Below are 26,867 nucleotides of genomic sequence, written 5' to 3' on the forward strand. Positions count from 1 at the left end.
GCATATAAAGAGGTACTCAATATCATCTGTCATTAAGAAACTGTGAAACCCAACAAGATGACACTGCGCTTCTATTACAATGTCTAAAATCCAAAAATGAACAAAATGAAATGTATGTGAGGTTACAGAGCAACAGGAACTTTAATTTAGTGTTGGTGAGAATGTAAAATGGGAGAGCCACACTGGAAGACAGTTTGGTAGTTTCTTACAAAGCCAAGCAAAATGTTACTAGACAGTGCAGCCATCATGTTCCAATTGGTTTTGGGTTTCAACCCAGTTGAGTAAAAAAAATATCTATACAAAATTTTGCACATGAATTCTTTTTTTTTTTAAGAGAGAGAATGCATGAGTGGGGGCAGAGGGAGAGAATGCATCTTAAGTTGGCTCCACGCGTAGCACAGAGACTGATGTAAGTCTCGAGCTCTCAATCCTGAGATTATGACTTGAGCCAAAATCAAGAGTCTGACGCTTAACTGACTGAGCCACCCAGGCACCCCTTGCACCAGAATTCTTATGGTCATTTTATTCATAATCATGAATATGAAGATGTCCTTCAATAGGTAAATGGATACACAGGTATGTACATCCCTATAATGGCACATTATTCCATGATAAAAAGAAATGAGATATTAAACTCAAAAAGACATGGAGGAACTTTAAATGTATATCACTAAGTAAAGGAAGCCAGACTGGAAAGGCTACATACTACATGATTCCAATTACATGACTTTCTGGGTTAGGCAAAACTACCAAGATATTAAAAAGAGCAGTGGTTGCCAGGGATTTAGGGAATAAGAGCAATAAACAGGTGAAGCATGGGGAACTTTTAGAGTAGTGAAACTATTCTGTTTGATATTGTAATAGTGGATACATGCCATTATGCATTTGTCAAACTGATAGAACCTGTAGTGCTTGTACTATAAAATATATGCTCTTACACATATATATTGCATAACTGCAATTGAACAATTATGTAAATGCATGGTGAAAGGTGGGAGGCAGGTTTCTTACTCTTGGACTGGGCATTTATATATTAGCAAAGAGAAAAAGAATGATCCATGTGGTAATGGGTTAGAGTTGAATAAATCAGTAAGACTACACATTTAACTAAGATACAGAAGGTTGCATATAGAACTATTAATAGATATATGCACATACATGTATTAGTATACACACATATTGCCATGCTTTGTCAGTTGAGAGAATCTAAAAGCAATGATACTCCAATAGCAACAAGCACAACTGTCCCAAATCTTTGGTCTCTAGCGTCATTCCTTAAAAGGAACCAGGGCTCCTTGGAGAAAAGGCTGATTTCAGCTGACTGAATAAGCTCCCAATGGCAAAGATGGAAAAATTTGAGCAACCAAGTAAGTAACTTAGTATTGGTTTGTAACCTAAATTTAAAATAAATATCCAAAAGTCCATACTTATACAAATGAATGATTGAGTAAATTAATAAATAGGGAAGAGAGACAGGTTTCCAATGCAGAAGAATTCCAATTAAATTATGTAGATATTCCACTCTAAAGAAAGGGGAGAGGGGCGCCTGGGTGGCTCAGTTGGTTAAGCAACTGTCTTCAGCTCAGATCATGATCCTGGAGTCCCAGGATCGAGTCCCACATCGGGCTCCCCACTCAGCGGGGGTTCTGCTTCTCCCTCTGACCCTCTTCCCTCTTGTGCTCTCTGTCTCTCATTCTCTCTCTCTCAAATAAATAAAAAAAAAGGGGGGGAGAATTACTCCCCTCCCCCCTCCTTAAGTGTGGATTGTTCACAGTGACTTCATTCTCAAGAGTAGAGGTTGGAAAAGGGAAAAAAAGAAAGAGTAACTTTACAGGGAGAAACCTGACATACTACTTCAGCCAAGTAATCAAAGTCAACATCAAGTCATAAATCATGTTGATAAAATGTACCCTTGATAGAATGTGATGAAGATAGCACTTTACCTCTGTTTTCTTCTTCAGTCTAAATAATGAGAAAACATCTGAAAAAATTCAATATAGAAGCATTCTACAAGATACCTGACAAGTACTCCTCAAAGTTGCCAAGGTCATCAAAAACAAAGTAAAATCTGAGAAAATGTCACAACTAAGAGGAACCTAAGAAGGTGTAACAACTAAATGCAATGTGGTATCCTCAGTGGGATCCCAGACAGAAAAACATTAGATTAAAACTAAGGAAATCTGAATAATATATGGACTTTAATAACAATACCTCACTATTGTTTCACTAATAATAGCAAATGTACTTTATTAATGTAAGGTGTTAATAATAGGGGAAACTGTTGAAGGGTGGTATATATCGGAGCTCTCTGTATTACCGGCTTAATTTTTCAGGATTTTTAGAATATTTCTAAAAATAAAGTCTCTTAATTAAAAAAAACCTGTATGAAACCATCTACCTAATATTTTTGAAAAGACAAAATTAGGGGTGCCTGGATGGCTCAGTCGTTAAGTGTCTGCCTTTGGCTCAGGCCATGATCTCAGAGTCCTGGGATGGAGCCCCGCATCAGGCTGCCTGCTCAGCGGGTAGTCTGCTTCTCCCTCTCCCACCCCCCTCATTTGTATTCCCTCTCTCACTGTCTCTCTCTCTCTGTCAAATGAACAAATAAAATCTTAACAAAAAAAAAAAAAAGAAAGAAAAGACAAAATTATAGAAATGGAGATCAGATTAGTGGTGGCTGTGGTTAAGGAGGGGGTAGGGTTGGGAGCAAAGTAGGTGTGGTTATAAAATGGCAATATGAGGGCTGTTGATGGTAATAGAGATATTCTATATCTTGCCAGGATCAATGACAATATCCTGGTAATGATACAGTACTATTTTTACAAGAAGTTACCACTGGAGAAACTTGAGTAAAGGATATACGGGATCTCTCTTTATTACCTTTTGCAACTCTATGGGAATCAGCAATTATCTCAAACTTAAAAGATTTTAATTAAAAAAGTCCAGTTAGTGTTTTTGTGTAGATATCTGTTTTTGCAGTTATGGATTATGGACATTAAATGGAAAATACTTATATTTATTTAAATACTCATTCTTATCTTGTCCAGCATCTACTTTGTAAGTCCTGTCCTTCCATTTTATTCAAAACTTAGAGATATAGTTAATTCAAAGGAGGGGTCCTAATTCCAAACCCAATTGAGGAGAGTATATAAATAATTAGTCCAAATCCCATCCTTTATCCTGACATAAAATATCTGTCTCCTCTTTGTTGCTGACTCATGGGTCCAATTCCCCACCGCTGTACAGAAGTTGGGCAGATTCCCAAGACTGACTCTTTTGTTCCCACAACCAACCCTTTTTAAAGGCCTCAGGAGGTTGGATCAAGATTCTGGCAGATATTGGCCAACTCACAAAAGTACAATCCTCTTTTCTTCTTTCAGAATATAGGAGCCCAGAGATCTTTTAGCCTTCATTTGAAACACAGACTGGTCTGATCATATATTCTTTACAGGACCAAGAGTACTGCAACTTCCACTGTGCTCTGCTGGAGGTAGATGTGTTTTAATAACTAAATTTATAAAATGTAATAGGCTTTAACAAGCACCAAGTTTCGTTAGCTTTAAGAAAGGATAAAGGACAGGCTACATCACAGTATGCACAGCAACAGCATGGTAGGGGTGTGTGATACCTAGGCTCAGCTTCTCACGTCCTAGTGATTTCATACTCAGAATTTGCTTTGGTCACAAGAAATGAAGCTGTATATACACAGACAACCTCAGCTTAAGGAAGCCAGTAAACTGTAGAGTCCCATCAGCCTTTACTACTAGTCACATAGCCTCTTCAAATGTATATGACTAGCTCTCATCCCCCAATGTAGTTGCATATCATCAATACTGGGTGTTCCTTATTCAATAAACTATGTTGACAGTAAATTTGGTTCAGTAGATCTCACTGGCCAGATTCTTATCTATCTTTTATATGGTATAGTAAGCTTTTAACAATTCTGTAGTTTACACTGTAAGGAGAATCCTCAAACATCCCCAAAGCTAGAGGAAAAGGCACAGAGCAGAGATTTATCCTTCCCCCCGTCCCCTCAGGTATTAGAGCAGACTTTAAGGGGATGTTGTCCTCAATGTCTGCATGAGACCGTTTATTTTCTAGCATATGATGTCAGGGCCCCTGTGGAGAGGTGGCTCTGGCATGGGATCTAAAAGCCAGATTAAGGTGAGGACAGGGGTGGCCCAGCATGGTATGTCAAAGGCCAGGTGAGTTGTGGAGAGTGTACAGGGGAAGGGGTATTCCAGTGTGGTGTATAAGAGCCCAAGTAGAGTATAAGGAGGAAATGCATGGAGGAAGGCATCCCATCTCAGGTTGTCAGAGCCTGAGGGGAAGACAAAGAGGGAGACAGCATAGAGTAAGAGATGTCAGAGATTTAGCAAGGTGAGGAGAGCATCAGTGTGGCAGACAACCTGACAACTGGTTATGTGTGTGCTCTGTCCATTGAGAGGGCCGGACAGTAACAAAACCTTAAGAGCAGTGAGCACCCCTACTGCACAGTGTGGCTTCTACATATCATTCTCCACTAAAAGAAATCAGGAATCCTCAGAGAAATGCTGGTTTAAGGGCTGGGGCAAGAAAACCACAAGAAGAGCCTGGCCATCTTGTGCCAGAAAGCAAAGAAGTCCTCAAATAATGCAGATAAATTAAAAAGACCCTATGACCAGTTAAAGGCCTTCCCTATGACCAAAACATTTTCTTTTAAAGATTTTATTTACTTATTTATTTATTTGAGAGAGGGAGAGAGCAGGGGGAGGAGTACAGGGAGAGGGACAAGCAGACTCTGCACTGAGCATGGAGCCTGATGTGGGGCTTGATCCCATGACCCTGAGATCATGACCTGAGCCGAAACCAAGAGTTGGACTCTTTAACCAACTGAGCCACCCAGGCACCCCTGCAACATTTTAAGGATCAAAATTAATAATGACAGTAATAGATCTTAATCCATTGACAAAATAGGAAACCATGAATCCATTCAAATATAAAGAGATAAAAAATAAAAAGTTCGATGGAAGTAAGATACTCAGATATTTTCAGTCTACTTCCCAACAGAGTAATTATTAATTATAAGAGGAATAAGAGTAACTTTACCCTGGAGAAGGTACCACCTTTATCAAACAATCAAAGTGAACATCATCAGTAATGGGACAAAGTGAAACAATATACTACCTGACAGGTTGAATTTAAAAAGATATGAGGTCACCTCTTAGTATTTGTCCCAAATATGTACAAACTGAATCTGATCATGAGGACATATCAGATACACCCAAATTAAAGAACCCACTGCAAAATAACTGATCTGTATTTTTAAAATCGTGGAAGTTATGGAAAAATTGAGAAACTATTTGAGTAAGGGAAACTAAAGAATTATGGTAGGGGCGCCTGGGTGGTTAAGTGTCTGACTCTTGGTTTTGGCTCAGGTTATGATCTCAGGGTCCTGATATCCAGCCCTGAGTGGGGCTCTGTACTCAGCGCAGAGTCTCCTTGTCCCTCTCCCTCCCCCACCGCTCCTCCACGTTCTCTCTCTCTCTCTCAAATAAACAAATAAAAATCTTAAAAAAAAAAAATAGTATGGTAACTAAGGTCATTATCTCTGATTGAAGAAATGATAGATGATTTTAAAGTCCTTTTTAATATTTTTATTATAACTTCTAATTTCTCTATAAAGAGCAAATGATAAGGCATATTTCCTGGGAATCAACAGAATAAAATACATAATAATACACAGAATGTTTATAAATAATTTAAAGAGCAGATTAAACTTAAGTGAACTTAAGTAAAAATAAAAGCTGTACCTTTTAGGCTATTTACTTATATGTGAATTGTAGTAGTAGGTTCAGAAACCTCAGGGACATTGACATTTGAACTCCTCCAAGCTCCTTTTTCTATCACATCCTGGGTGAAAGGTAAATATTTAAAAAATTAAGTTCTTTCTAGTTTCCTATGACTTGTACAATGGTGGAATGGGATGAGTATTTACAGGTCACCGTAAAGTAGATCAACAAGTAGCATAATGTCTTAAAGAGCTGAAGGCCATGATGATGACACTGACCTTGCCACTCACCAATTCAGTCCTCGTGTGAATCACAGTTATTTATCATTTAAAATTAGTGGATGGAACCATGGCTGCTAATGGAATTCCTACAGAGAAAACTGTTATTCAACTTTTAATATATGCCCATGCTGTTTAAAAATATTTGTATTGCTATATTTTAAAATGTAAGTGTATAAATAAGATTAGGGAAATTTTTGTTTATTATTTCATAATCAAGTTAATATTTCAGCATAATAAAATTGTGTCTTGATTAAAAGAAGACATTTTCTCATACAGAGTTAATATTTTATTGACCATTACTGATGAGCTGGATTTTCTCTTTTATCCTGAAGCCTCATTGTTGCTATTATAACCTTAATGTAGTGTAACTACTTGAAATGTGTTGTGTCATTGCAAATGATCCAATCACTGGATTAGGATTTCTTAACCATATATGAAAATCTTCCCGGTGAAAAGTTCAATTTTCTTGCTGTAAAATGTCTCTAATAATTCAGGTATTTGCTATTATTAATAGGTATGTATAAAAGAGGAGAAAAGGGGTGCCTGGGTGGCTCAGTCGTTAAGCGTCTGCCTTCTGCTCAGGTCATGATCCCAGGGTCCTGGGATCGAGCCCCGCATCGGGCTCCCTGCTCCGCGGGAAGCCTGCCTCTCCCTCTCCCACTCCCCCTGCTTGTGTTCCCTCTCTCACTGTGTCTCTCTCTGTCAAATAAATAAAATCTTAAAAAAATAAATAAATAAATAAAAGAGGAGAAAAGAAAAAGGGTATAACTGAAAGATGTATACAATTTTCTATCACCAGTCTTTTTAAATGAGTTTATTTCTCCTATAAAATATGTACCAGGAATATAAAAATATTAGCATCTACCTCTGGAATAAATACTGATGGTATCCAATTGTCCTTCCTATTTAGATTTCCTAGCTATTTGAAATCCTTTATTTTACAATATAGTCTGATCAACGTCCTTGGGCTTTTTTCTACTGCATTTGAATTTGTTTTGCTTACTTTGATTTTCAAAGCCCTTTCAGGATATTATTTTAGGTTAATATGCATTCACTTTACATTCTCAAATGTGGTTAAAGATATGTGCTCCAAAAATCCCTTCTTGAGGCCCCCCCTCCCCATTCCAAATACCGGCCAAATCAACAAAATCTACCATTTGGCATGTCTAGCAATTTGCCATTGAAGTATCTTTATCCTCCATTTTCATCCTTCCTGTCCAATCAGTTTTACTTATCTCTTTCTTATTCTTTGAATGTTGAACCATCCCTATAAAACCCAGAATAAATAACACTTGATTTTATTTATTTATTTGACAGAGAGAGACACAGCGAGAGAGGGAACACAAGCAGGGGGAGTGGGAGAGGGAGAAGCAGGCTTCCCGTGGAGCAGGGAGCCCTATGTGGGACTCGATCCCAGGACCCTGGGATCATGACCTGAGCTGAAGGCAGATGCCCAACCAACTGAGCCTCCCAGGTGCCCCTGTAATATTGATTTCTTGTAATTTGTTTTGGTATCAGGGTAACTCTGGCCTCAAAGAATATGTTAGGAAATGTTCCCTCTGCTTTTATTTTTCTGAAAGTGATTGTAGAGAGTTGGTTTCTATCTTCCTTAATGTTTTGTAAATTCACCAGTGAAACTGTCTGGCCCTAGTTCTTTCTGTTTTAGAAGGATATTATTAAGTGATTACATTTCTTTAACAGGGGCGCCTGGGTGGCTCAGTCGTTGAGCGTCTGCCTTCGGCTCAGGTCATGATCCCAGGGTCCTGGGATTGAGCCCCACATCGGGCTCCCTGCTCAGCAGGAAGCCTGCTTCTCCCTCTCCCACTCCCCCTGCTTGTGTTCCCTCTCTCACTGTCTCTCCCTCTGTCAAATAAATAAATAAAATCTTTTTTTTTTTTTTAATATTTTATTTATTTATTTGGCAGAGGGAGACACAGCGAGAGAGGGAACACAAGCAGGGGGAGGGGGAGAGGGAGAAGCAGGCTTTCCGCGGAGCAGGGAGCCCGATGCGGGGCTCGATCCCAGGACCCTGGGATCATGACCTGAGCCGAAGGCAGACGCTCAACGACTGAGCCACCCAGGCGTCCCAAATAAATAAAATCTTTAAAAAAAATAAATTTCTTTAACAGATATAAGCCTATTCCAATTATCTATTTCTCCTCCTATAAGTTTTGGTAATTAGTGTCTCTCAGGGAATTGGTCCATTTCATTCAAGTTATCAAATTTGAAGTCGTAGAGTTATTCCTACATTCTTTTATAATCATCTTATTATTCATGGGAACAGTTGTGATAACCCCTATTTCATTTCTGATATACTAATTTGTAACTTCTCTTTTTTCTTGGTAACCTGTGATGTGGACTGAATTGCATTGCTTTTAGTTTTGGCAGTTTCTCCTGACATGACTTTAAGCTCACTAATTCTTTCCTCAGCCATGTCCAGTCTACTTATGAGTCTCTCAAAGTCATTCTTTTATTTTTTTTTTTCCTTTTACATCTAATTTGATTTCTCAAAATTTTTCTTGATTCTTTCTTGGAATTTCTATCTCTGCTTACATTACCCATCTGTTCTTCCATGCTGTTTCACCCCTTTTTGTAATTAGAGCTTAGTGTATTAATCATAGTCGTTACAAATTTCTAGTCTGATAATTCTAATATCTCTGCCATATTTGTCTGACTCTAAAGACTGCTGTTTCTCTTCCAACTATTTTTCTGCCTTTTAGTATGCCTTTTTTTTTTTTTTGTAATTGAATGTTGGACATGAAGTATTGAGTAAAAGAAACTGAGATAATTGAATCTTTAGTGTGAGGTTTTATGTTTATCTGGCTAGAAATGGGGCTATGTTTACTCTTTGCTGAAACTGTAGGTATCAGAGTGTAAAATTTTCTCTAGTGTCCTTATTTTTATCGTTATTATCTTTGTATTTCTACAGAGACTTTTTCTTAAATAGAGCATAAGCCTTGAAGTTCTTTTCAGATGTATTCCCCTATTGTTATACAGGGATCTCGTTGATATCGAGGTGAGATGTGGGGGGAAGGGAAACATTCTATATTTCTATAAATAGGTCTCAGTCTTTTTGTGGGCCTATCGGCCTAGCCTTTGGCATCCACAACTCTTCCCAGATTTTTTTCTTCCCTTAGATGAGACAGGAAGGCTAGAGAGGCTTAATCGAGGTATTTTTATTCTTCCACATTGGATAGGTTTTGAAAAAATCCTATATTGGCTAGGATCTCGTAACATAAATTCACTTGAGGAAGTATTTTGTTAATGAGAATAAAACACTTTGGATGCCAAAATTATTATTTCCCCCTCCCTCTGTCAGACACACAAAGGGAATGAGAATATAACACTTTGGATGCCAAATTATTATTTCCCCGTCCCTCTGTCAGACGCACAAAGGGAGTTTCTTCTAATCCTTACGGAGATAGCCTGGTGGGCCTCCTGAAGGTAAAACCTTACACAAGTGTGGGGTTCTCCTAAAACTAGACCTCCAGGAGGTTTTTTTTCTCTCAAGTTGGTCCATACTTAGTCTCTAGGAATTAGTCAATTTCCTTTTGATTGTCCCTACCAGGTTCCAGCTGCAACTTCTGTTTCTGGTAACCTCTGATTCTCTGTATACACCAGTTTTGGGGGCAACAAATTGTCTTGTGGCCTCATTCTCTAATGGATCTAAGAATGGTTGATTATCAGATATTATGATTATGGTTTCTAAAATTAGGGTTCTGGTTTAGAGATGAGTACTGAAATCTTGACAGATGAATAATGTTAAATCTAATTTTCAAAATATCCAGTAGAGTGGGGAGGAGGGCAGAATGTGAAAGCATACAGGTGAAACATGAATTGATAGTAGTTGAATATGGATGTCCAATACCCTCTACTTTTGTATGTGTTTGATATTTTCCATAATAAAACTAAAATAAATTTTTTTTTCAAATTTCCAGGTACCTGGGTAGCTCAGTTGGTTAGGCATCTAACTCTTCATTTCAGCTCTGGTCATGATCTCAGCATCATGGGATCAAGCCCCACACATGGCTCTGTGCTAGGCATGGAGCCTGCTTAAGATTCTCTCTCCCTCTCCCTCTGCTCCTCCCCCACCCTTATCTCTCTCTCTGTCTCTCTCTCTCTAAAAAAATTGTTTCAAATTTCAAGATAACAAAAAGATATAAACAACACACTGAAAGAATATATTTGTAAAAAACATATATGATAAAGGACTATTACAAAAATATACAAAGAATAAAGTTCAACAAGAAAACAATCTGATTAAAAAATGGGCCAAAGACTTTAACAGATACCTCAACAAAGAGGATATACAGATGGCAAATAAGCATAGGAAAAGATGTTCCACATTATATGTCACCAGGGAAATACAAATTATAACAATAATGAGATACCACCACACACCTATTAGAATGGCCAAAATTTGGAACAACAGCACCACCACCAAATGCTGGCAAAGATGTGGAGCAACAGAAACCCATTTACTGCTGGTGGGAATGCAAAATGGTACAGTCACTTAAAAAAAAAAAAAAAGTTCGTCAGTTTCTTTTAAAACTAAACAAACCCTTACCATAGGATCCAGCAATCACACTCCCTAATATTCACCCAAAGGACTTGAAAATTTATGCTCACATGAAACTGCACATGGGATGTTTATAGTAGTTTTATTTATACTTGCCAAAACTTGGAAGCAACCAAATGTTCTTTAGTGGGTGAATGGTTAAAGAAACTATGGTACATCCAGACAATGGAATATTAATCAGTATTGAAAAGAAATGAGCTATGAAGCCATGACAAAGAATGGAGAAACCTGAAATGCATATTACTAAGTGAAAGAAGTCACTGTATGATTCCAACTATATGACATTCTGGAAAAGACAAAACTATAGAAACAGTGAAAAGATCAGTAGTTCCTAGGGATTAGGTGGGAAGGAATGATAAATAGAGCAGAGAGGTTTTTTAAGACAGTGAAATTAATTATTCTGCATAATATTATAATGGTAGATACATGCCATTATCAACCCATAAAATACACAACACCAAAAGTAAATCCTAATGGAGGGTATTATGCTAAGTGAAATAAGTCCATCAGAGAAAGACATGTATCATATGACCTCACTGATATGAGGAATTCTTAATCTCAGGAAACAAACTGAGGGTTGCTGGAGTGGTGGGGGGTGGGAAGGATAGGGTGGCTGGGTGATAGACATTGGGGAGGGTATGTGCTATGGTGAGCACTGTGAATTGTGTAAGACTGATGAATCACAGACCTGTACCCCTGAAACAAATAATATATTATATGTTAAAAAAAAAAAGAGAAGAAGATAATAGGAAGGGAAAAATGAAGGGGGGAAATCGGAGGGGGAGACAAACCATCTGAGAAACAAACTGAGCGTTCTAGAGGGGAGGGGGGTGGGGGATGGGTAGCCTGGTGATGGGTATTAAAGAGGGCACGTTATATGCAAACAATGAATCATGGAACACTACATCAAAAACTAATGATGTAATGTATGGTGATTAACATAATATAATAAAATTAAATTAAAAAATAGTTATTAAAAAAGTAAATCCTAATGTAAACCTAATGTAACTAAACTGGGTGATAATGGTGTGTCAGTGTATGTTCATCTATTGTAAGAAATGTCCTTTCCACTCAATTTTGCTGTGCCCATAAACTGTTCTAAAAAATAAGGTCTATTAAATTTTTTCTTCAAATTTCTTGTACTTTAACTCTATATTGCAACATCAATATGAGTTTGGACCTAAATAATCAGAAAGGAAAAAAAAAAAAAAAAGAAAGCAACTTATGTGTTGGTGGTTTTTTCACTAGTGTTCAAGAATCCCAGCTCATTCCACTACTGGGTATTTACCCGCCAAAAAGAAAAAACGAATTCTAGAAGGTACATGCACTCCTATGTTTCCTGCAGCACTGTTTACAATAACGAAGCAACCAAAGTGTCCATTGAGATGAATGGACGAAGAAGATGTGGTATTGATATTATAGAATATTACACAGCCATAAAAAAGAATGAAATCTGGGCAAAATAGGTGATGTGGATTAAGTAGTACACTTGTTGTGGTGAGCACTGAGGGATTAATATAAAAACTTAAAAAAAAGAATGAAATCTTGCCATTTGCAACAACATGGATGGTCCTAAAGGGTATTATGCTAAGTGAAATAAGTCAGAGAAAGACAAATGCCAAATGATTTCACTTTTATGTGTAATCTAAAAAAATAAAATAAAAATAAGAAGAAACAGACCTATAAATCCAAAGAAAAAGCTGATGATTGCCAGAGGAAAGGTGAGTGTAGGGAATGGGAAAAAAATTGTGCAGGGCCATGGAGGCACAGGCTTCCAGCTATGGAATGAATAAGTAATGGAGAAGAAAGATACAGCATAGGGGAAGAGTCAATGATACTGTAATAACGTTGCATGGTGACAGGTGGTAGCTACACTTGTGGTGAGCATAGCATAAGGTATAGACTTGTTGAATTACTATGTTGTACACCTGAAATTAATGTAACCTTGTGTGTCAAATATACTTCAATAAAAAAAAAAAGAATCCTAGTTCAAGTACCCAGGTGTTCCTTGGGAGCTGTTTGAACTAAATGCACCAACCAGGGAAAAATTAATAAAGCTGTTTAAATGGTTTCCCAGGGACCGTTGTGATGACGGACTACTACTCTTCTATCAAGACCAATAGCTGTACATATTCTGCATTTTTATTTTTTGGTCCATGAACAGTAACTAAAGCTATTCAAACAGAGGCAAATTTAGGACCTAGAGAAACTATAAAGCAAAGCTGGGTATATTTTTTTATTGTCATATCCAGCTGAAAAATAGCTTTAATTTCTATTTTACTTATACATAATAAATCATTAAAACTCTGAAGCCAGCACCTTTCAAATGTAGGGGTTTGTTTTGTTTTGTTTTTTAATGCAGGAGAACCTGTAGACACCAATGTTCTTAGAAAACTAAGTGAGACAGTATTCCATATGATGTGGGATGTTACAGTACAGACTGTACTGAATTTGAAGTAATCATTTTAGTTACTAGTCTACAAATTATTTGAAAGTCTGGATGATATGAGAGTGAATTTTCTCTTCACAATGAAGGTTAGAGCTCTAAGTCATATGTTTTTAAATACTGCCTTCTGGTACAAATTTAAATTATGGGGCACCTGGATGGCTCAGTCGGTTAAGCATCTGCCTTCAGTTCAGGTCATGATCCCAGGTTCTGGGATTGAGTTTGCACTGGGCTCCCTGCTCAGTGGGGAGTCTGCTTCTCCCTCTCCCTCTGCTCCTTCCCCTGCTCACTCACTCTTAAATAAATAAATAAAATCTTTAAATTAAAAAAAAGAAAATTTAAATTATGAATAATTTAACTGGTTTTATAAAAGCAATAAATTTAAACATATCTACAGAATTCTTACTCTTGGAACTTTGTTTTCCTTACTTAAATGAGTGACCAAGAAATGTTCCCTGATTCACAAATCCATTTCAAGTTATTTCAAATAGGTAAAAACAAATGAAGTAAATCAACTAATGTCATTTTGATATGATTACATAATTTGCAGACCAATCAGATACTATCAAGGAAGATATTATCATGTTTTTATCATTTTGTACTCTTAACAGTTCTAGATTTTACCTGTATGATGTCATTAGAAATCAAGGGGCAGGACAAAATCTATTAGCTAAAGGTAAGATGAGTTAAGAATATTATCCACAGTAATCCATTTATCTTTTCATTTAATAAGCATACATGAGAGAGTTATAGTACTCAACACTGTGGCCAGTTTGGCAGTAGATACAAAAGAAGTCAAATGCATTGAGATCTGGGACGCAAGCAAGAGAAATAAGGTTTGCAGAGCACTGATTCTATGCCAGCTCTTGCAATGAAATTTAAATGTACAACTTTACTTAATTTTAAACAATAACTACTTCTTATTTAAGTAGAAAAGGCATTTTAGGTCACTCAAATAAAAACAAATAGGCATACATACGAAAGAGAAAAACCTCAGCCTAAATAAAATAGAAAAACATTGGTAATATATAACACAGGTGGGAAAACTAGGCTGGGGAAATGGGTAGGATTTAGAGAAACTAAAGCAGATTTCCTATGGGTGTCAAATTACAGAGTCTATTTGACATCACTGGCACTAGACACTGGATGTTGCCACAAATAGCAAAATTATTTCTGCTTCTCTACCTCGGACTGTCCCCAGATTCAAAGTGTCAAGGAGAGAATAAATTGGCTTAACCCTCTGTCATGTGTCCTAAGCCCTGCTGTCAGAGTTCAAGGAGCATAAGAACTTGGCCTTTTGCTTTTATAGTCAAAGTATGGTCCTTCCTCCTCTCTAAAATTCAAAGGTTACCTTCTTATTTTAAATTATATTAAAATTAAGTTCCATTAGATCTCTGTTTTGATCAGTATGTAGAAGGGCATGAAATCCCTTCACTCCTAAAAATACTAGATACAATGAAAACCATATATTCTATGAGACAACCGAAAACAAAGAAAAAAGAGGATGCACAGTTAATTCCATTGAGAAATTAGTGCTTTAAAGGTGAGCTGAGTGCTTATGGCAGTTTTCAAACCTGGGTCCATTACACAGTCTGGATACAGATGGATGAAGGGACAATCCTGCCATAGAGAGACACAGAGAGAGAGAGAATTCCCAGGGACAAGAAGAAATCAGTTGACCTTCTGGTAACAGTATGAGCTGATGAAATATATTGGAAAGAGAAAGAACCCCAAATACTACTACAATATATTTCTCAGACCAACAAGTCTTCCTCTACCATTATCCTAATTATGCTGGGGGATAAAATGGCAATGGGGAAGGACTAGAAAGCAGAGAGAAATTACATACCCTTGAATATCATTGTAGTACTTGAGTTCGGGAGCCCTGACAGAATTGAATCCATAGGTGAACCAAAATAATCTGAAACAGTGTGTCCAACTTATTTCCAGATCAAAAAGACAAAGTCAAATGGTAGGGATGTGGGAATTCTAGGTTGGACAAATCACAGGTAATTTCAATCTAATGTAAGCTTTGGTCAACTTCACTCAAGGACAAATCTGGATGATAAACTCCTTACCCTAATTACTCCCTGGAAAATAAAACAAAATGAAATTTTACTTAGATCTCCACTGTTATTTTATGTACAATTTCAGAAACATGATAAATATATATATAAACTATGAAATTGGCACATATCTGTGACCCATAAACAATAAGAAAAACAGTCAATAGAAAGACACCTCCAGATGATTCAGTTTTTGGAATTAGCACATAAGAATTTGAAAAGAAATATAAATATGTTAAATAATTTATGGAGAAAGATAGATATAGAAGTAAAGAGATGAGATGTACAAGGTGTGAAATGGAAACTAAAAGAATCAGGAATTATAGAACTGAAAAATACAATATCCAAATTTATTTTAAAAGTTATTAAGATATACTTAAAAGAAGATTGGACACTAAGTAAAAAATGATACACAAACTCATAGACAGGTCAATCAAAATTAAACAGAGAAAAGGAAATTACTATTTAAACCATAGGTAATAGCAATGCATAAACAATGAATCATCACAATATATCATGTAAGAACAGGTGAAATGCTGGCACAAAGAATGAGGGGGTGGAGCTAAACACAAGTAGAATATTGTAAAGTTCTAACATTATATGTGAAGTGGTATAATATTTCAAAGTAGATTGTGGTCAATAAATCAAACATAGAGTAATCCTGGAGTAACCTCTAAATTAAACTTAAAAATGTGCCAAATATGCATTTCAGGTTGTTACTAAGCTGCATTTTTATTCCAAGTTGTATTTGGTAAATGCTCTCAAAACGTGTCATCTCAATTCTAAACACATCTAGAAGTTGCACTGGACATTCCTTATGCATATATTTATTAGGATACACATTACTACAGAAATTTTCAGCTATAATAGCATTTCAAAAGTTTCAATTATTTAACAATTCAGTAATTGACAAGTTTCACAAATTGTCTATTGAAAAGTAAGATAACTGGAAGAAATTTAGATGAATTAAACACTTAGTGGGTACTTATAAAAATTTACAATTTATCAACATAGATAAAACATTCCCTATTGCCATTACATTAGGGATATAACTAAAATATTGTTCAAGGAAATGTGTAACTACAACTAAAATTATTGGAACTGCCATCATGTTACACAATTAGAAATAGAAAGAAATTACTAAAAAAAAAAAATTCCTGAGAAGATTTGTGTATGTGTCTGGGGAGGGTAGTTGGTGAATGTGTCTTTGAAAAACCTAAAATTTAATAAAACAATGGGAGATGGGAACGAGGCATTTCAGATCTAGGGAAAACAACAATAACAGCAATTATAATGACAATGATGACTAGGATCATGAAGATGATGATGATGATAGCTACTTATGTAGTAAAATTTACTTATTTAGCACCCAGAAGTTACCTAATATTACCTTAGTGGTTTTTCTATAACTCAGAGAAACTAGTTAACTAAATTATCTACATAAAAACGGCCAGTAAGTGACATCATCTTTAAAATATAGATCACTTTTTTTTTTTTTTTTAACTTTAGTCATGCTTTTTTGAATCCTTACTCTCTGGTGGAAAAATTGGTGCTGGCTTCAAAGACGAAAGCTGATGCCTATAAAGGGCCACTTAGAGAAGTGGCCCAGGAATTAAAAATATTCCTAAGAGACTGGACACAAGCAGGACTCTATAAGGCTCTTCCTCCAGCAAAGAATCAATGGGTGGCTGAGTTGGTTAAGCACCTGACTCTTGATTTCAGCTCAGGTCATGATCTCAGGGTTGTAGGATCAAGCCCCAGGTCGGGCTCCACACTCAGTGCGGAGTCTGCTTGTCCCTCTCTCTCTGTTCCTCCCTCCGCTCACAATCTCTTTCTCTCTCTCTCAAATAAATAAATCTTTAAAAAAATAATAGAAAATAAAGTAGAGAGAAAAAATTTCAAAGTCGTTTGTATATGTTTCAGAATTTCTCCTTCTATCCTCCATGGTATCAATTCATTGATTCGTTCATTCAACAATCACTGCACCAAGTGCCTCCTATTTGCAACTGCGCCACTAGGTACTAGAAATTCAGACATGATCAAGACTGGGAAAGTCCCTGTCTTCATGAAAATGATGGTTTTGTTCATGTATACATTATATTACTTAAGATTTGTTTTAATTTAGAATTTATTAAATAGTTTTGCCCTATGGCTATACTAATTATTGTGAACTCTAACTGATCCAGAATCTGAAAAAAAACCCTCTTATAACAAATTGTTTTCATATTTTTCTATAGTAATAGCACATATTCTGCAGACTGAAGTCACTTCTGAATCCTCAAACATGCACTTAACATCATCATCACTTTTGTGCAAATGGGTTATATTGAAATATGGTCTTTTATGTAAGTTTTAGCTATATGCCTTCAATTTTTCACAATAGTTTATTCCAGGTAAATGAGAATTAATTTATTAACAAAATATCCATGGATAAACTTCTAATTTAGTCAAATGAAACTGTTTTAACATGTGCTTTCATACAGTAGGCATTGAATAAATATCAGTTATTGTTAATGGTGCAATTCTACATATGTACTGGAATTTTTAAAAATGAAAGTAGTTTTGAAAGTGCTTCTGATTTTTGTCTGTAATGGCCTACTTATCAGCTTATAGAGAGTATTATTAAGATATATTACTTTTTGAAAGTGAAATTCTGGGCGCCGGGGTGGCTCAGATGGTTAAGCGTCTGCCTTCGGCTCAGGTCATGATCCCAGGGTCCTGGGATCGAGTCCCACATGGGGCTCCCTGCTTCTTGGGAGCCTGCTTCTCCCTCTGCCTCTCTTTCTCTGTCTCTCATGAATAAATAAATAAAATCTTTAAAAAAAAAAAAAAAAAAGAAAGTGAAATTCTGATGTCAGTATAAATTTATCACTTTAATCAAAGGATCTGGCACAGAAAAATATTATGGGATTATTTTGTTTATAACGGGCATGTTTATCTCTCTTATTATAAGCCTTACTATCTTCAAATTGTTCTCTTTCCCCATGTTAGAGTCAGCCCAACTTTGTTTGTGTTGGACACTATGAAACCGAGATTTGGTAACTGAGTTAGGTTATCAATGAATTACACAGCCAACCCAAATGCTTTGTTACCAAAAATTCATGTGAAAGGCTGCATTATTCAAATCAGTTCCAGTTTAGCCATCAACACTGATCAAATTAATTGGGTAATTGCTAAATCACTACTTTGTTTTGAGCTACAAAGACACACATTTAGAGCCCCTCTGCTGCATATTTCAAAGCACTGAGAGCATTTCTAATCTAAGCGCTACCATAGAGTCAGAAAGGCTTACTGCTACCCTAGAGGGTCTCCTACATGCTGGGAATAACACAACTAATAAAAATTTCCTTAGTTTGACCTGAAAATATAAAATATTTTTCTATTTCTCTGGAATCCTTAGATATTTTCTTTCTGAAATCTTATCTCTACAAAATATTCAGAGCCAAACAAACAGTTCAAAAAGCAAAGAAAGTCATTTTAATTAAAATAAGTGCAGGTTTTTTGTTTGTTTTCCCTTTTGAAAAATTCCAAGACAATAAACCTTAATATCCAGATTGTCTTATATATGACATTTGCTTTCATAAACCATGCAGTTATCAAGAGCTAATCCTGTAGAGAAAGTAATCAAGGAAGGTGTTACACAAATGCAAAACATATGATTAAAGAGAGGGAAGGCAAATCTCATGCAAAGAACTGAATATTATAATGAAATTGTCACTGAATGGAGATGTGAAGACTTCAAGCTCAGTTTAATTAGGCCACTGAGTGGAATCCCCTAAGACCAACAAGAATTGAACAGCTAATAATCAGTTTGTTCTTTGCTGATTACCAGTAAATCATGTCCCAAACACAACCCTGGTCCCTTCTCTAATTATGAATACATTTTCAGACCTCTCATTTAATCTCTACACTTTTTATGGGTGCACAAATCTTAATCAGCTATCTATAAGAGTGCCTACCACTGTTAGTGTCTTGAAAGGCCTTCCTACTGTTTAGGAAGTAAATATTTGCATCCTTTTGTACCACAGTGGTAAACAACTGATCTTATGAGGGAAACTAGGAGCATGGGAGGCAAGTGCACATCAATATAGGGGAGATTCCTTCTACATAAAGATCATTTTTCTTTACAAAGTGCTTGCTCTTTATGGAAATTTGGAACTTCACACACACACACACAAGCAGAAAGAAAACATTGTCCATGGTTCTACCACGAGAAGAGAATCACTGATAATATTTTCATTTACTTCCTTCCACATATATTTGGGGGGAGAAATACATGCATCTCCTGTATGTCTTTATATATACTTATAAATAATATTGCATCCTACTATTAAAAGTTAATAATATATGCATTCTACAGATATACTTCTTAAATATTTAATAACTACATACTTTTTTCTAAAGTGGTATAACCATTTATTTTAACAGTTACTAGTAATCATTTAGTTTGTTTCTGTTTGATATTATGAATAACTGATGCCTGAGGATAAATCATTTTATATTTATGATTATATCCTACAGATACATTCAAAAGAAACTTAATACTTGTTTAAATTGCTTTCCAAACACCAAATTCAAAGAAGCACTCTACTTTTTGGGCTCAGATTCTTTGGTTATAACGATTTCCATTTGTAGAATTCTATTATTCATTTGCCATTAAAATTTTTTTTAATCTTTTTGGAGATTTTTTAATAGCTCAGCTGTATAGATTCTGAACTCCATAGCTGTCACCTCTTTCAAGTATTCTAATGCCAATTTTCTGCTCATCTTCATTCTGGAAATCACTTCCATGTGAGTACATTTCCTCACTAGTTTAGTCTTTGGTGGTGACAATGCTGCTACAAAATATATGCAAAATAACTGTCAATATCTTTACTGATAGCAACAGCTATCATTTATTTATTGAGTGCCCATTAGGTACTAGAAAGTTTACAGCCACTTCCTATGAGGTAGAATTTATTGTCACCATTTTTTTTTTCCCCAGAGGAAGATACTGAAGCTCAGAAAAGTGAAATAACTTGCTTACTTCCACCAGCTACAATATAGCAGAGCTAGGTTTCAAACATAGATTTGTGAGTCCAAACCTTAAGCTAACTTTATTGCATGCTATATCCTCCAAGCCAGAGAGTTAACAATACAGTGGTGTAGGAAGAGGGTAAGGCATGGGGGATGTTGAAGTAGGGTGTGGTGAGTGGGTTAGGAGGTGAAGTGGTAATTCACAAGTTGCCTGAGAGAGCAGACTCTGCAGATGTGAGTCAACCCATCTTCATTCAAGTTCTGATCTGCTACTTAACAGCTTTATAATATTAATTTAATCTTTTTTGGTCTCGCCTTATCTACAAAATGGGGATTATGATAAGTACTTTATAGGATTGTCATGAGATGAGGCATATAAACTGCTTAGTCCAATACTTGGCACATAGTAAACCCTCCATATCCATCATCATCAGCCTCATCCTCATCACCGATGTTGTTGTCATTTTATAGTCATTATTGTATCACTGATTAAAAGTTCCAAATGCAAATAAGCCTGTGCAATTAAGAATGAACACAGTTTGCTAGGAAAAAGAATTCCAAATCTTATGCCCACTAATGCTAAATGCCAAAGGACACAAACCCAGAACAGGATGGAATAGGGGTAACATGTAGTCCAAAATCCCTGAACTAACATTTGATGATGAAGTTAAAGAAAAGTGTGAACTTTAAAAAAAAAAAAAAACCTCCTTTGTTAACAAATGAGATTTGAATAGGTTAACTACGTTGTACCCTTTTTTACCCCTTATTTCCTACTGTATTTGGAAAATCACTGTAACTTTTTAGTTTATTTTCTCTCGATTCTTCCAAAATGAAATTTCTGGTGCTTATTAGATAGATGAATAAGTAAGTGCATTACTATGTGTTAAAAGATGTATAAGGCAATAGAGTGGACCCTGTGATACACCGTCCAGTTCCCCATGCGGGACAGAGACCCTCATTCCCTCTGTATCTCAGAGCTGAGTCCCACTCCAAAAATTGCCCTCAGCCTAAGGAAGCTGCCTTGCCCAAGGGTATGTCCTCTCCCTGGACACAACCTGCCTCAAATGATTGATCCTTGGGGGTGGGAAGAGGGTATATGCAAAAGCCCAACCCCTTTGCCTCATTTGGAATACCTTGGAAGGCCACCCCAGTTCCAGAGTTCCCTGTGGGATTGGTCACAACCTGTGTGGCAACTGCACAGCTGTGTACTTGTTCCCTCTGTTCAATTCTGCTTCCCTCACTTCTCACAGATATCGTTCCCAAGAGCATTCTCCAATAAAATCCTTGCATGCAAATCTCAGAGTCTGTTTCCTGAAAATCTAACCTGTAGCAGGTAGTTTTCAAAATGTAATTTTACTTTTTATAACTTCTCTTAAAAACAGTTACTTGTGTATCTAAGCATATTTAAGATACATCATCGCTGTGAGATTGTAAGGGTAAAAACAAAAATACTGGAGGCTTAATTCTCGCTCAATCTTTCTTAAGGAAATATTTCACCTCCTCTCTTTTCTTATAGCATTTACTTTAGAAAATGTGTAATTTTAACTCCTTTTTCTGTCTCTTTGAAATGGATGGAAAACATTCAAAGGGTAAATAATCCCCTTTCTTGTCGGATTTAAACCAGGATTGGCTTTCTCAAAGACCTGGAAGCCACCTGTTTGAAGTATAAGAATCAGGGGAGATAGCACCCCTATATCCCAGTTACTGAAGGAAGATAGCACCCCTCTCTCCCAGTTACTGAGGGAAGGTAGGCACTTAATTTCAATGGGCCCCTTGCTCCAAGTCGCAAAACTATCTCCTGTCGTAAAGATTTGAGACGTTTATTCTTCCTTTGGATAAAGCCAATTTTCATATAGCACAGATGTTCACTCCATTGCTAAGTGGATTTAGGATGAACTGTGTGCTGTCATATCCTCTTCCTTGAGGACTAGTTATTGTTTATCTTGAGAACATATTTGTAATGGGTTGTACTGGCTTGGCTATACAAGAAAATGAGCTTTCCTTCTGTCTTGCAATCTCTTTAACAAATGGCATGGGATGAGCATCACGTTGTGGTTTAATGCTTATTCAACTATAATATATATTTTTGTGTGTGGAGAGGTTTTCTGGGTTGTTTGAAAACTTTGTTTTTAATTATATTTCCCCAACAATATTACAGGATCTTTAATGGGATAAGGCAGCAACAGAGATGAAGGAGCAGCTAGCCAGCTTGACTGAATCATAGAATATTAGAACTAAAAGCAGGGTGCGGGGGCCTGTATGAAATAAAATCTGGTTGTGTGCCTCTCTTTCCAGCTTCACAGTCACAGTCAATGATGTCAACTACTTACCCCAAGGAAATAGCACACCCTACCAATCAAAGGTTGTTATATTTTGTTATTGTTGCTTGCTTGTTTGTTTTCCAGAGAGTCAGTTTTCAAACTTTTACAAGCATATCATTGGCTGAAAGCTACCTGGCTAAGAAAATCTGAACTAGTGATTGCTAAGACACAGAAGACAGTTTCAGAAGATAGTTGGCTAGATTTTACCCATTTGTTAGAGTGTAGTCAGGATAAAAGCAGGTTTTCTTTTTATCCTATATCATTTTTCCATATCAGTCTTTAAAAAAAAAAAATATATATATATATGATACTTCTGGTAATATTATTTTAATCATCACTAATGAAAATTGGAGCAATTGTTCAAGATACAATAGTTAAAATAGTTATTAACATTTTTATTTTTTAGATTTTTATTTATTTGAGAGAGAACACAAGCAGGGGGAGGGGCAGGCAGAGGGAAAGGGAGAAGCAGGCTCCCTGCTGAGCAGGGAGCCCAATGCCAGACTTGATCCCAGAACCCTGGGATCATGACCTGAGCTGAAGGCAGACGCTTAACCAACTGAGCCACCCAGACACCCCTAATTATTAATATTTTAATAAGAAGTTCTAACAAGTGTTGGTTTCATTTTGTTCAATGAACTGGTACTTCCACATTAACCATCTCAAATGCTTTCATAAACAGTACTTAAGAAGGTCTTCTAAACCCTATTAACAATGGAGAAAAAAGGGGCGCCTGGGTGGCTCAGTCATTAGGCATCTGCCTTCGGCTCAGGTCATGATCCCGGGGTCCAGGGATCGAGCCCCACATCGGGCTACCTGCTCCGCGGGAAGCCTGCTTCTCCCTCTCCCGCTCCCCCTGCTTCTGTTCCCTCTCTTGCTGTGTCTCTCTCTGTCAAATAAATAAATAAATAAATAAAATCTTAAAAAAAAAAATGGAGAAAAAAACCAAACTCCTCAGGTAAGAGAGGGAGGGACCTGTCAGAGGTCAAAGAGCTAAATAAGTCGGTAGAGACTATGGTTCCAACCTACTTTTGGTTCCACGTAAGTGATTTCTTCTATCCCAGGCTGATCTCACCTTCAATATCCTTAGATTACAAAAACAGAGAAAGGCATAGCATTACTGGGGGAATCTCTTGAAAGAGTGCATAAAGTACTTGAAAAAAAAAGAAAGGAAAAAAGAAAATCCCGTACAAAGAATACATCTAGCTACATTTAGTCTATGTGTCTTTGGTTTTAATATTACATCTTTTGAATGAACTTTTTCATATATTTAACAAAATAAGATATAATGTCTAAAGAAAAAAGAGGAATTAATAGGAAATATAAAGTAAGGCAAATAATTAATATCTGGTAATACTGTGCTAAGGTTTTTTTGTTTTGTTTTGTTTTGCTTTGTTTTGATAGAGACAGAGAAAGAGAGAGAGAGAGCATGCACAAGCAGGGGAAGCAGCAGGGGGAGAGGGAGAAGCAGACTCCCATTGAGAAGGGAGCCCCACTACGACATGGGGCCTGATCCCAGGACACTGGGATCACAACCTGAGCCAAAGGCAGACGCTCAACGAAATGAGCCACCCAGGCACCCCTGGATACTGTGCTAAGTTTTTAACACACATTCAAAAATCAACCTTCAACCTGTATTTCTTGAGCTTACATTTTGACTCAGCCATTTTTCTAGGTGCTTGGTTAAAGAGTGATCAAAAAAAACTTAAGCCCCTGTTAAAAAGCAAAGATTTTGTGTTTTATTACACTAACATAGAAATATTGAGACTAAAGCTTAGAGAAGTTAAGTAAGTGGCCCAGGTTCACACTTTTATTTGCAGATCCAGAGCTGATAGCAAAGTTTCTTCATTGTTTACAGTGCTCCACTTTGGGCAGGAAAAAAGGAAGTTAAACTACTCAACATTGTTAAACTACATAGCCTCCGGAAAATGCGTATTTCAGTTAAGGCCATATTTAAGAACATAATGATAGAAATGTTATTCTAAAATAAAAGGGTGGGGATAGAAAATGAGAGAGAGAGAGAGAGCAGGTAGTCTTAAAACAGTATAAAAAAAGTGGTTGTAAATGCCAATTTTTGTTACATTTTTTTAGAGAAGTTTTATGTTCACAGGAAAATTGAGAGGAAGGTACAGAGATTTCCCATATATCTTATGCCTCTACAGATGCATATCCTCTCCCATTATCAACATTCCCTATGAGAATGGTATATTTATTATAATTGATGAATTTACATTGATACATCATAATCACCTGAAGTCCATAGTTTACCTTAGGGGTCACTCTTGATTTTATACATTCTGTGGCTTTGGATAATATGTAATGACATGCTTCCAAAATTATAGTATTGTATAGAATAGTTTTCTTCACTAAAATCCTCTGTGGTCTGCCTATTTATCCTTCTCCCCCCCCCCCCACCATCCCTCGTAGCCACCAATCTTTTAATGTCCCCATAGTTTTGCCTTTACAGAATGTCATATAGTTGAATCATACAGTATGTGGCCTTTTTAGATGGTCTTCTTTCACTTGGTAATAAGCATTTAAGGTTCTTCCATTTGTTTGTTTGTTTGGTTTTTGGTTTTTTTTGATAGGGGTGGAGGGGCAGAGGGAGAAAGAGAGAGAATCTTAAGCAGGTTCCATGCTCAGCATGGAGCCCAATGAAAGGCTCAATCTCATGACCTTGAGATCATGACTTGAGCCAAAATTAAGAGTCAGACGCTCAACTGAATGATCCACCAAGGTACCCCTCTTCCATGTCTTTTCATGGCTTGATATCTCATTTATTTTTGGTGCTTAGTAATATTCCATTGTCCAGATATACCACAGTTTATCCATTCACCTACTAAAAAACATTTTGGTTGCTTCCAAGCTTTGGCAATTTTGAATAAAACTGCAATAAATATTCATGTACAAGTTTTTATGCAGACATTGTTTTCAACTTCTTTGGATAAAGACCAAAGAGCTACACTGCTAATTAATATGGTAAGAGTATGTTTAGTTTTATAAAAAATTGTCAAAATGACTTCCAATGCATCTATATCATTTTTCATCACATCAGCAAAGAATGAGAGTTCCAGCTGACCCACCTTCTTGCCAGCATTTGGTGTCAGTGTTCTGGATTTTAGCCATTTTAATAGGTATGTAGTGGTATACCCTTGTTGTTTTAATTTGCATTTTTCTGATGACATATGATATGGAGCATCTTTTCATTTGACATCTGTATATCTTCTTTGGTGAGGGTCTGTTAAGGTCTTTGGCCCACTTTTTAATCAGGTGTTGCTGTGTTCCAATAAAATTTTATTTATAAAACAAGTGGCAGGCCAGATTTGGCTTACGGGCTATAGTTTGTTGACCCCTGTCCTAGAGGATACACAATAGAAATTTGAGAATTATATGACCGCATACAATCATAATGTGGCAATATTTTTTGAAACTTAAGTTAATTCAATACTGCACCTTAATAGACAATGAAATTACATTAGGAATTAAAATTGTTCCCCCCCCCATAGGCTTTGAATTAGAGAATTGGCTTAACGTAAATTCATATCTTTTGGAAATAAAATTTCTCTGTAGGATATACACTTTGTTAAAATAATAAATAGGGTGGAAGTGACAGTGCAAGCTTTTTCAGAGATTATATCTCCCAAAGGAAGTGGTGAGCTTTCTGGCATTTATTGAAAGCACATGATTACCTCCTATGTGCCTCCATCATTTGTTGGGCTACTTTCACTTTAAAGGCTACTTAAGTATTGTGTTAATTATAGAGGAAATACCAGTACAATTCCACTTGTGACTTTTACACTGTCTTGTTCATTCTCCTTAAATTGCAGTAGGGCACAGAGTAACTCCCCCCATTCACCTTTCTCTGAACAGAGATGAGTAGCCAGCCTGAGTTTTACCAACTGGACCAACTAAATTAAAAACAGGCTGTTTTAACTTTATAAAATAATGTTCAAGATATATTTTTTCCTGATTTTGCCTCTTTTAATATGGCAGAAAAGAGAAAGAAAACCTCATCATTTTTTTCCCCCCTCTCATTCCTTCTTCATGCTTCACTAGTTTCACAGGTCATTTCTGGTGGAGGGAGAATAAATTGTCCGCTCCTTGGATGGAGGCTCTTGTCTGAAGGGCAATATATCCTCTTCCAGGGATATGTTATGTCAGTAAAAAGTCCTATAAATGAGTTCAAGGTAATAGAAAACAGTCCACAGATGACATGTCACAGAAGTTACCTTCTAGTTCCACTTCCTCCCCATATGGTTCTGGAGGTCAAAAGTGGTCTGAGACAAAGTTGTATAATAAATAAAGATAAGAAACTTAATCCTTCATTCTGTGCCTTTCCACTACTTAAACTCATTCATAGAATAGGCTTTGGAAAGATTCTTCTATC

Source organism: Mirounga angustirostris, unplaced genomic scaffold (genome assembly GCF_029215605.1).
Source record: "Mirounga angustirostris isolate CCGP_5_RB_7025 unplaced genomic scaffold, mMirAng1.0.hap1 SCAF_12, whole genome shotgun sequence".
In the NCBI taxonomy this organism is placed as follows: Eukaryota; Metazoa; Chordata; class Mammalia; order Carnivora; family Phocidae; genus Mirounga; species Mirounga angustirostris.